The following is a 12,799-nucleotide window of genomic DNA, read 5'->3' as shown; positions in this document are numbered from 1 at the left end:
GGATGCAATAGAGACATTCTACAGGACTACTGACCCAGTTTCTTTAAGAAATAAATGGAATAAGGGAGGGCGAAATGGAGCACTCCCCCAGATGAAAAGACATCTTAGAGACTGTAAGAACCAAATTCAGTATGTGGACCTTGTTTTGATTCTAATTTGAAAAAATAATTGTAAAAAGACATTTTTTGAGACAATTGGGGAAATTTTAATAGTTCATAATAAAACTTAAGAAATGTTTATTTCATTTTGTTAGATGTAAAAATGGCTTTGTGGTTATACAAGAAATTTTTTTTTGTTCTTTAAAGCATAATGAAGTAGTTAGGATAAATTATCATGCCATTTAACATTTATTGTTAATTCTCCAGCAAAAAAACAAATAAAATAGAAACAGTTCCAGTTTACCAAGATACCCTCTTACACTGGCTTTGATAAGAGCCACGTGTTCTTCAATAGCCATATGAGAATAGTCCTTGCTTCAGCAACTCAGATACACACCACGACTCAAGAGTTGCTGAGCGGCAACATGGAGGTCAGAAACGAATCAGGCGAAAGCAGCAATCTCACGATAAGGATCCAATTCCTGCTTCATGATACCGCCACCTGCTTACCGCCATCTGTCCATCAATGATGGCAAGACATTTGTTGGAATGTAAACAGACACATCACCAACTTGTGTTTCTATGACTGGTCAAGTGGTCAAGGAGCCACCACGAGAAGAATCATACGTTTTGGGTGATCTCTCCAGCAGATGGGAGTGTAGGTAGAACACACCACCAGGATAGGCCTCACAAGCAGCAGAGGGGTCTGCGGAGCAGCAGAGACACCTGACGATAAGCAATAGCCTATTTGAATAACTCATCACAGATGATCAAAGCATGTTTGCCACTGTCCCTAAAATATTCTCCCATAGAACAGGCAGAATAAGAGGTCAGGTACTGACGTGGGCCAGCCTCAGAAGCGGCAGCTAAAATGACAATAGTGTACTTCATGGCATCTGTGAGTCTCTTCACCAACTGAGCAACAGTGGATCTTTTTTGACCAATAGCAATGTAGATACAGTATAGCTTCTTCTTTTCATCAGCTTCATCATTGAAACGTTTCTGGTTAACGATCATGTCAATCATTGATGTTTTGCCAGTCTGTCAGTCGCCAATAATCAGCTCATGCTGACCACACCCAGTCAACACCAAGCTCCGCACAGGCTTAATGCCGGTCTGCATTGGTTCCTGCACAGAGTTTGGAGGAATGATTCCAAGGGCTTTCAGGCCAACTGGCCTACAGGTCTTGGAACCAACTGGACCCTTTCCATTAATAACATTACCAAGGCATCTACTACACGACCCAATAGTTTCTCGCAACTAGAATGTCCACAATGGCTCCTGTACTCTTCACAATATTTCCTTCCTTAATCAGTTTATCATTTCCAAACATGACAACCCACCAACATAGTCCGGTTCCAAGTTCAGAGACATACCCTTTAAGCCTGAAGAAAATTCTGCCATTTTTTCTGCTTGAACATTCTTCAACCCATGTACTCGAGCAATACCACCATCAATACTTGAGACACACCTAATCTCTTCAAGGTCAACAGAGGTATTAACTTCAAGAATACACTTTTTGAGAACAGAGGACGCCTCAGCAGTGCTAGTCTTCTGAAGACAAGTGTTAGAGGCATGGAGCTTCTTTGTGGCAATGAAAAATGATCCCAAAGCATTTTTAGAGACCAGCTGGCCTGCTGAGGAAGAATGCAGGCCATGGCCCAAGGCCACATGCACAGACAGCATCTTTGCAGCTCTCCTTGGGTGCTTCCTCTGCAGCTGCAGCCTCTCAACTGACTCCCAAGCAAATATTAACCAAAAGAAATTACACTAGTATTTGAGATATACTTTCTTTCTTTCTTTTTCTTTTTTTTTGCTGAGGAAGATTTGCGCTGAGCTAACATCTGCTGCGAATCTTCTTCCTTTTTAGCTTGAGGAAAATTAGCCCTGAGCTAACATCTGGGCCAATCTTCCTCTATTTTATATGTGGGTTGCCACCACAGCATGGCTGATGAATGGTGTAGGTCTATGTCCGGGATCTGAACTTGTGAACCCAGGCTGCTGAAGTGGAGCGTGCCAAACTTAACCACTACGCCACTGGGCCAGCCTAAGATATACTATTTGAGGTAGTATATTAGTATTATAAGATAATTTTATCAGTATCAGACAAAACGTACTTTTAAGAAAAAAAATGCTTATTATGAATAAAGAAGGTCACAACATAAGGATAAAAGGAATAATTCAATATTTTTAATTTTATTTTTTTATTTAATTTTATTTTTTTGAGGAAGATTGGCCCTGAGCTAACATCTGTTGCCGATCTTCCTCCTTTTCTCCTTTTTTCTCCCCAAAGCCCCAGCAGATAGTTGTATATTATAGTTGTACATCCTTCTAGTTGCTCTATGTGGGACGCTGCCTCAGCGCGGCTTGATGAGAGGTGCATAGGACCACGCCTAGGATCCAAACCAGCAAACCCCAGGCCGCCAAAGCAGAGCACATGAACTTAACTGCTACGCCACTAGGCCGGCCCCCAAATAATTCAATTTTTAGATAAAACAATAGAAAGATAAAACCATTTTTATATGATCTTTTATTTTTAACTTTTTATTATGAAATTTTCAAACATATACAAAAGCAAAAAGAAAAATGGTATAATGAACACCTATAAATCCACTACTTAGGTTCAACCATTGTTAACATTTTGTCATATTAGATTTATTGATTTATCAACCTATCTATATTTCATTTTTTATTACTGTGGTTGAGCTGTTTCCAAATAAGTGTCACACATTATGATATTTCATGCCAAAATACTGTACACACCTAAAAAAAAATTGACGTTCTTCTATCTAAATACAATGGTGTTATCACCCCAACAACATCAAAATAGCTCCCTAATTTCATCTCATACCCAGTCTATATTTAAATTTACCCATGTCCTCAAAATGTTTTTATAGCTCATTTTTCCATAGCAGGATCCAATCAAGGATCATCTATTGTATTTGGTTGTTATATCTCTTAAATTTCTTTTAATCTATAGCTATCACCCCTCCCCTATTTTTAGGAAATCCCATTTCTAGGAATCTATCCCAAAGATAAAACTAGCAAAAAAAATTCTTTATTGAGATATAATTGACATAAAACATTATATTAGTTTCAGGTGTACAAGATAATGATTCAATATTTGTATATATTGCTAAATGATCACCAAATAAATCTAGTTAACATCCATCACCATACATAGTTACAAATTTTTTTCTTGTGTTATGACCTTTTATGATTTACTCTCTTAGCAACTTTCAAATATGCAATACAGTATTATTAGCTATAGTTGCCATGTTGTACATTACATCCCCATGACTTATATATTTTATAACTGGAAGTTTGTACCTTTTGATTCCCTTTACCCATTTCTCTCACCCTGCCCCCTAACTCCCATCTCTGGCAACCACCAATCTGTTCTCTGTATCTATGAGCTTGGTTTGTTTATTTGTTTTTATATTCCACATATAAGTGAGATCATAACCAGCAACAATCTTTTAAAAATACACATGTACAAAGGTATTCCCTTCAGCACTATTTCTTGCGGCAAAAAGACTGGAAACAAAGCAAATATCCATTAATAGGAGACTAGTTGCATGAACAGCCATATAATGAAGTCCTATGCAGCAGTAAAAAAATGAATACTGCTATGGAGTGATCTCCAGAATATATCGTTAAATGCATAAATCATATCACAGATAATGCATATAGAATGCTACCTTTTATCTAAGAAATAATGAAAGAGCAAGCAAAAACGAATAAAAATGAAAGGTGACATCATTACAAATCATAGATGTTAAAAAGATAATAAGAGGGGACCGGCCCCATGGCTTAGTGGTTAAGTGCGTGCATTCTGCTACTGGCAGCCTGGGTTCGGATCCTGGGCACACACCAAGGCACTGCTTGTCTGGCCATGCTGAGGGGGCGTCACACGTACAGCAACTAGCAGGATGTGCAACTACAACATACAACTATCTACTGGGGCTTTGGGGAGAAAAATGGAAAAAAAAAAGGAGGAGGATTGTCAATAGATGTTAGCTCAGGGCCAGTGTTCCTCAGCAAAAAGAGGAGGATTGGCATGGATGTTAGCTCAGGGCTGATCTTCCTCACAAAAAAATAAATAAATAAATAAATAAAAAGGTAATAAGAAGATATTATCAACAACTTTATGCCAATAAATTTGAAAATTTAAATGAGCAATAAAAATTTAAAGACTAACTTACTAAAACTAACACAAATATACAAAGAAAATCTAAATAGCCCTATACCTATTATTTATTTATTTATTTATTTTGTGAAGAAGATCAGCCCTGATCTAACATCCATGCTAATCCTCCTCTTTTTGCTGAGGAAGACCGGCTCTGAGTTAACATCTATTGCCAATCCTCCTCCTTTTTTTTTTCCCCAAAGCCCCAGTAGATAGTTGTATGTTGTAGTTGCACATCCTTCTAGTTGCTGTATGTGGGATGCGGCCTCAGCATGGTCAGAGAAGTGGTGTGTCGGTGCGCGCCTGGGATCCGAACCCAGGCCGCCAGTAGCGCAGCATGCGCACCCAACTGCTAAGCCAGAGGGCCGGCCCCAGCCCTATACCTATTAAAGAAAATGAACCCATAATTAAAGACCTTCCCCTAAAACATCTCCAGGCCATATCACTTCACTAGTGACTTCTTCTAGATTAACAAAGAAATAATCTCAATCTTATACATGCTCTTGTAGAGAATACTTCTCAACTTGTTTTATGATGCCAGAATAAACTCAATACCAAAACTTAAGAAGGACTTATAAGGAAGGAAAATTACAGACCAATTATTCTCATAAATCTCATAAATCTATTGATTTAAAAATCCCTAGGGCCAGCCCGGTAGCTTAGCGGTTAAGTGCACATGCTCCGCTGCTGGCGGCCTGGGTTCGGATCCCAGACGCGCACCGACACACCGCTTCTCCGGCCATGCTGAGGCCGCGTCCCACATACAGCAACTAGAAGGATGTGCAGCTGTGACATACAACTATCTACTGGGGCTTTGGGGGGAAATAAATAAATAAATAAAATCTTTAATCCTCCTCTAAAAAAATAAAATAAAATAAAATAAATAAAAAAATAAAAATCCCTAAAACAAAATAGTAGCAAATTGAATCCAATCACATATAAAAAGAACAATACATTATAACATTGAATGCAAGGTTGGTTTAATATTTGAAAATCAATCAATGCAATTCACCACATTAACAGAATAAAGAAAACAATGAAAACTGAGAGGAATATGGAATAGAAATTAAAAACCCATTCTAACCAGGTACCTGAGATGTGTATAGTAAATCTACAATACAAGCAAAAAAATATACAATTATTCTCAGGGAAATAGGTAGGAACTTGGTTTAGAGTATTGCCCAAGAATGACTCTCTCCTCTGGGCTAGGCCTTACTTTATAATTAGCAATGAGACAAATTTTGGGACACCAAAAGACAGAGGCTGACCAAAAGTCCATTCTATTAGTCCCTTTATTCTCTGTCTTAAAGACAACTCTTTTTCATCCCTCTGGTGGTAGAATGTTCTTTTGTCCATTGTATGCATGAGCAGTTCAGGACCCCCACACACATCATTGTATGAGTTTTCTCATAATCTACAACTAAGTTCTATGGGCACAATGGAGTGATTGTTTCAAAGGAGTGAGGTATTATAACCCTTCTATTACCTATTACCTACTGTGAGCATGAGGGAATGTGGGGACATCCACTCAAAACTCTATTACTAGTGAGAATATGGCACAACCACTTTGGGAAAAAAGTCTATTTCTTAATATACTTACCATATGACCCAGTAATTTCACTCCTAGGTACTCATTCCAAAGAAGAAAACTTATGTTCACAAAAAGACTTCTATGAGAATGTTCATAGCAGCTTTATTCATAATAGCCAAAAGCTAGAAACAGCCCAGATGTTCATAAATAGGAGAAAGGATACACAAACTATGTTATATTCATACAATGAAGTGCTACTCAGCAATAAACAAATTACTGACACACACAACACCGTAAATGAAAACATTATGATGAGCAAAAGCAGCCAGACACAAGAGTACATACTGTATGATTCCAATAATACAAAATTCTAGAATAAGCAAAATTAATCTATGGTGGAAAAAATTGCCTTGGTGCAGCGGGGTGGGGATGGGATTTGACTTGGAAAGGTCTGAGGGGCCTCTCTGGTGTGATGGTAATGTTCTATATATTAACAAGAGTTTGGGTAGCAGGTTAATACACTTGTCAAAACTCAGCTAATGTACACTTAAAATTTGTGCATTTTATTGTATATAAATTTTACATCAAAAGAAGAAACTTTAAATATTGACCTCTAGTTAACGATATACATGCTATAGTACTTAGGGTGAAGTGTGCTGATAACTGTAATTTGTTTCAAAAAGCATAAAAAAATAAAATAGATTAATGGATAGATGTGGCAAAGTATAATAAAAAATTAATGGTAGGGCCGGCTCCGTGGCTTAGCGCTTAAGTGCGCGCGCTCTGATGCTGGCGGCCCGGGTTCGGATCCCGGGCGCGCCCCAAGGCACCACTTTTCTGACCAACCCGAGGCCGAGTCCCACGTACAGCAACTAGAAGGATGTGAACCTATGACATACAACTATCTACTGGGGCTTTGGGGGGAAAAAGATGAATAAATAAAATCTTTAAAAAAAAATAAAATAAAATAATGGTAGAATCTAGATGGTGGAAATATTCTTTCAACCTTGCTGTGTTTGAAGCAGGTTCAGTGAGCAAGCTTTCTCCAAGTAGATATATTAAGTAGCAAGTAAATATAATTTGAAGAAAGAGAGGGACTTGTAACAGGAATTTGAAAAGCATTATAAATTTTCATTCCTTTTAAGCAATGTGTATAATTTGCCTTCAGAATAGGATGTGCACAGTTCTTAGTGTGACTTAAAAATATTAGCTGAGGGGGCTGGCCTGATGGCGTAGCGGTTAAGTTCGCACGCTCCACTTCAGCAGCCTGGGGTTCGCAGGTTTGGATCCTGGGCGCAGACCTACACACCGCTCATCAAACCGTGCTGAGGTGGCATCCCATGGAGAAGAACTACAACTCTACAACTATGATATACAACTATATACTGGGGCTTCGGGGAGAAAAAAGGAAAAAAAAAGAGGAAGATTGGCAACAGATGTTAGCTCAGGGCCAATCTTCCTCAAAAATAAAATAAAATAAACTCACACGCCTTGGAGCAGTTCCTTCAGAGCACTCTGTCGAACTGTTTAAAAATATATATATTAGTTGATTGCATAATGTGATAGTGCCATTTGTTTCCTATAAGAAATAAGAAAATTAGGGGGCCGGCCCAGTGGCCTAGCGGTTAAGTGCACGCGATCCACTGCTGGCGGCCCGGGTTCAGATCCCAGGCGCGCACCGAGGCACCGCTTGTCAAGCCATGCTGTGGCGGCACCCCATATAAAGTGGAGGAAGATGGGGACAGATGTTAGCCCAGGGCCAGTCTTCATCCGCAAAAAGAGGAGGATTAGCATGGATGTTAGCTCAGGGCTGATCTTCCTCACAAAAAAAATTAATTAATTAAATAAATAAATAAATAAAAAGAAATGAGAAAATTATTAATTGCTTAGTATGGAGAGAAGAAAGTCTACAAAGAGAAATTTGATCAACGATCTCCCAGAACATGACTTTATTAGTAAAGCAGGTATTTTAGTTTCTTCTAATTACCTCCCCAACCTGGAAAAAAAAAAAAGCCGTATATGGCTTGTCTGGTATAGAAGTTTGTTTTTCTCCTTGCTGCTAGCAACTAACTAGAATTCTGTACCAATTATTCTTCTTTTTTTTTTTTTTTTTTGATTTTTATTGATATTTTAATGGTTTCTAACATTGTGAAATTTTGGGTTGTACATTTTTGTTTGTCCATCACCCCATATATGACTCCCTTCACCCCTTGTGCCCACCCCCCACCCCCACTTCCCGGGTAACCACAGTCCAGTTTTCTCTGTCCATGTGTTGGTTTATATTCCACATATGAGTGAGATCATACAGTGTTTGTCTTTCTCTTTCTGGCTTATTTCACTTAACATAATACGCTCCAGGCCCATCCATGTTGTTGCAAATGGGACGATTTTGTCTTTTTTTATGGCTGAGTAGTATTCCATTGTATATATATACCACATTTTCTTAATCCAATCGTCAGTCGAGGGACACTTAGGTTGCTTCCACTTCTTGGCTATGGTGAATAATGCTGCAATGAACATAGGGGTGCATAAGCCTCTTTGGATTGTTGATTTCAGGTGCGTTGGATAGATTCCCAGTAGTGGGATGGCTGGATCATAGGGCATCTCTATTTTTAATTCTTTGAGGAATCTCCATACCGTTTTCCATAGAGGCTGCACCAATTTGCATTCCCACCAGCTGTGTATGAGGGTTCCTGTTTCTCCACATCCTCTCCAACATTTGTTGTTTTTTGTCTTGGTGATTATAGCCATTCTAACGGGCGTGAGGTGGTATCTTAGTGTTGTTTTGATTTGCATTTCCCTGATGATTAGTGATGTTGAGCATCTTTTCATGTGCCTATTGGCCATCTGTATATCTTCCTTGGAGAAGTGTCTGTTCATTTCCTCTGCCCATTTTTTGATCGGGTTGTTTGTTTTTTTGTTGTTCAATTGTGTGAGTTCTTGATATATTATGGAGATCAACCCCTTGTCAGATGTATGTTTTGCAAATATTCTCTCCCAGCTGGTTGGTTGTTTGTTCATCTTGATTCTGGTTTCATTTGTCTTATAAAAGCTCTTTAGTCTGATAAAGTCCCACTTGTTTATTTTTTCTTTAGTTTCCCAGGTCTGGGTAGGCATGTCATCCGAAAAGATTCCTTTAAACCCAATGTCAAATAGTGTGTTGCCTATATTTTCTTCTATGAGTTTTATAGTTTCAGGTCTCACCTTCAGGTCTTTGATCCATTTTGAGTTAATTTTTGTGAATGGCGATAGCACATGGTCCACTTTCATTCTTTTGCATGTGGCTGTCCAGATTTCCCAACACCATTTATTGAAGAGACTTTCCTTTCTCCATTGCATGTCCTTAGCACCTTTGTCGAAAATTAGCTGTCCGTATATGTGTGGTTTTATTTCTGGGCTTTCAATTCTGTTCCATTGATCTGTGTGTCTGTTTTTGTACCAGTACCATGCTGTTTTGATTACTATTGCTTTGTAGTATGTTTTGAAGTCAGGAATTGTGATGCCTCCTGCTTTGTTCTTTTTCTTTAGGATTTCTTTAGCTATTCGGGGTCTTTTGTTGCCCCATATAAATTTTAGTATTCTTTTTTCTATTTCTGTGAAGAATGTCATTGGGATTCTGATTGGGATTGCATTGAATCTGTAGATTGCTTTAGGTAATATAGACATTTTAACTATGTTTATTCTTCCAATCCACGTGCATGGGATATCTTTCCATTTCTTTATGTCATCGTAGATTTCCCTCAATAATGTCTTGTAGTTCTCATTGTATAGGTCCTTCACTTCCTTGGTAAGATTTATTCCTAGGTATTTTATTCTTTTTGATGCAATTGTAAATGGTATTATCTTTTTGAGCTCTCTTTCTGTTAGTTCATTATTAGCATATAGAAATGCAACGGATTTTTGTAGATTGATTTTGTACCCTGCAACTTTGCTGTAGTTGTTGATTGTTTCTAACAGTTTTCCAACAGATTCTTTAGGGTTTTCTATATATACAATCATGTCATCTGCAAATAGTGAGAGTTTCACTTCTTCGTTACCTATTTGGATTCCTTTTATTCCTTTTTCTTGCCTAATTGCTCTGGCCAAAACCTCCAGTACTATGTTGAACAGGAGTGGTGAGAGTGGGCAGCCCTGCCTCGTTCCTGTTCTCAGAGGAATGGCTTTCAGTCTTTCCCCGTTGAGTATGATGTTAGCTGTGGGTTTGTCATATATGGCCTTTATTATGTTGAGGTACTTTCCTTCTATTCCCATTTTATTGAGAGTTTTTATCATAAATGGATGTTGTATCTTGTCAAATGCCTTCTCTGCGTCTATTGAGACGATCATGTGGTTTTTATTCTTTGTTTTGTTGATGTGATGTATCACGTTGATTGATTTGCGGATGTTGAACCATCCCTGCGTCTCTGGTATAAATCCCACTTGATCATGGTGTATGATCTTTTTAATATATTGTTGTATTCGGTTTGCCAATATTTTGTTGAGGTTTTTTGCATCAATGTTCATCAGCGATATTGGCCTGTAATTTTCTTTCTTTGTATTGTCTTTGTCTGGTTTTGGTATCAGGGTGATGTTGGCCTCATAGAATGATTCAGGAAGTGTTCCATCTTCCTCTATTTTTTGGAATAGTTTGAGGAGGATGGGTATTAAATCTTCTTTGAATGTTTGGTAAAATTCACTGGAGAAGCCATCTGGTCCTGGACTTTTATTTTTTGGGAGGTTTTTGATTACTATTTCAATCTCTTTACTTGTGATTGGTCTATTCAGATTCTCCATTTCTTCTTGGTTCAATTTTGGGAGGTTGTATAAGTCTAAGAATTTATCCATTTCTTCTAGATTGTCCAATTTGCTGGCATATAATTTCTCATAGTATTCTCTTATAATCCTCTGTATTTCCATGGTATCCGTTGTAATTTCTCCTCTTTCATTTCTAATTTTATTTACTTGAGCCTTTTCTCTTTTTTTCTTAGTTAGCCTGGCTAAGGGTTTGTCTATTTTGTTTATCTTCTCGAAGAACCAACTCTTTGTTTCATTAATCCTTTCTACTGTTTTTTTGGTCTCAATATCATTTATTTCTGCTCTGATTTTTATTATTTCTCTCCTTCTGCTGGCTTTGGGCTTTGTTTGTTCTTCTTTTTCTAGTTCTGTTAGGTGTAATTTAAGGTTGCCTATTAGGGCTTTTTCTTGTTTGTTAAGGTGGGCTTGTATCGCTATGAGTTTCCCTCTCAGGACCGCTTTTGCTGCGTCCCATATGGTTTGATATGGCATGTTATCATTTTCGTTTGTTTCCAGATAGTTTTTGATTTCTCCTTTAATTTCATCAATGATCCATTGGTTGTTCAGTAGCATGTTGTTTAATCTCCACATTTTTGTCACTTTCCCAGTTTTTTTTTCCTGGTTCATTTCCAGTTTCATAGCCTTATGGTCTGAAAAGATGCTTGTTATGATTTCAATCCTCTTAAATTTATTGAGGCTTGCTTTGTTTCCCAACATATGGTCTATCCTAGAGAATGTTCCATGCGCGCTTGAGAAGAATGTGTAGTCAGCTGTTTTTGGGTGGAGTGCTCTGTATATGTCTACTAGGTCCATCTCGTCCAGTTTTTCATTTAAGTCTAATATTTCTTTATTAACTTTTTGTCTGAATGATCTATCCATTGCTGTAAGTGGGGTGTTAAGATCCCCTACTATTATTGTGTTGTTGTTGATTTCTCCTTTTAGGTTTGTTAATAGTTGTTTTATGTACATTGGTGCTCCTATGTTGGGTGCATATATATTTATAAGTGATATGTCTTCTTGATGGAGTGTCCCTTTTATCATTATATATTTCCCTTCTTTGTCTTTCTTAACCTGTTTTATCTTGAAGTCTACTTTGTCTGATATGAGTATGGCAACACCTGCTTTCTTTTGTTTGCCATTAGCTTGGAGTATTGTCTTCCATCCTTTCACTCTGAGCCTGTGCTTGTCTTTAGTGCTAAGATGTGTTTCCTGAAGGCAGCATATTGTTGGGTCTTGCTTTTTAATCCATCCTGCCACTCTGTATCTTTTGATTGGAGAGTTCAATCCATTTACATTTAGGGTAATTATTGAAATATGAGGGTTGAATGTTGCTGTTTTGTCACTTATTTTCTGGTTCTTTTGCATTTCCTTTGTTTCTTGTCCCATTTGTTTTGGACTGCCAATTCAGTTTGGTTGTTCTGTCTTATGATTCTTCTAGTTTTCTCTTTGTTTATCATATGTGGTTTTAATTTGATTATTTGTTTAGTGGTTACCTTGAGGTTTGGGCGAAAAATCTTCTGTATGAGATAGTCCATTATCTGATAGCCTCCTATTTCCTTATACTAAGTCAATTCAGTCACTTTCCTCTTCCCCTTCTAAGTTGCTCTTGTTATACCTTATTCTATCTTGTGTTGTGGCTGTGTGTTTACAGTGATGAGGTTAAATTTATTTTTGGTGAATTTCTTCCTTTGATCTTTGAGTTTAGTATTTAAGTGGTTGCTAACCTATTCCGGTAAAGATCTACTATTTCTCTGATTTTGTCTACCTACTTTTCTCCTTCCGCCAAGCTTTGTGTTCCCTTTCTCTTCTTGTTTTCAGGCCTGAGGGCCTTCTTGAGTATTTCTTGTAGTGGGGGTCTCGTGGCCATGAACTCCCTTAGCTTTTGTTTATCTGGGAGAGTTACTATTTCTCCATCATATTTGAAGGATATTTTTGCTGGATAGAGTATTCTTGGCTGAAAGTTTTTGTCTTTTAGTATTTTGCCAATTATTCTTCTTAAATCAAGCAAAATGAGAACAGCTCTGTCTAAATTATAATCTATATAATTATATTATATCAGTGGCTTTTAAAACTTTTTTTAACCTCAACTTACCTAAGAAATACATTTCACATCATGACCCAGGAAACACACGCACACAGAGATCTGAATCAAACGTTTCAGGAAACACTTACTCTTATTACTTATGACGCAATCTGATATTTTAATTT

General features: G+C 37.6%; 1 pseudogene; it reads right to left on the bottom strand.

Annotated features, from left to right (window-relative positions):
• Window positions 1–340: 340 nt before the first annotated feature.
• LOC131399858 (ATP synthase subunit alpha, mitochondrial-like) lies at window positions 341–1,784 on the bottom strand (annotated as a pseudogene).
• Window positions 1,785–12,799: the final 11,015 nt, after the last annotated feature.

The sequence above is a fragment of the Diceros bicornis genome, chromosome 3 (genome assembly GCF_020826845.1).
Source record: "Diceros bicornis minor isolate mBicDic1 chromosome 3, mDicBic1.mat.cur, whole genome shotgun sequence".
NCBI lineage: Eukaryota > Metazoa > Chordata > Mammalia > Perissodactyla > Rhinocerotidae > Diceros > Diceros bicornis.
Note: the sequence above shows the minus strand (reverse complement) of the source record. Positions and strands in the feature narration are given on the sequence as shown.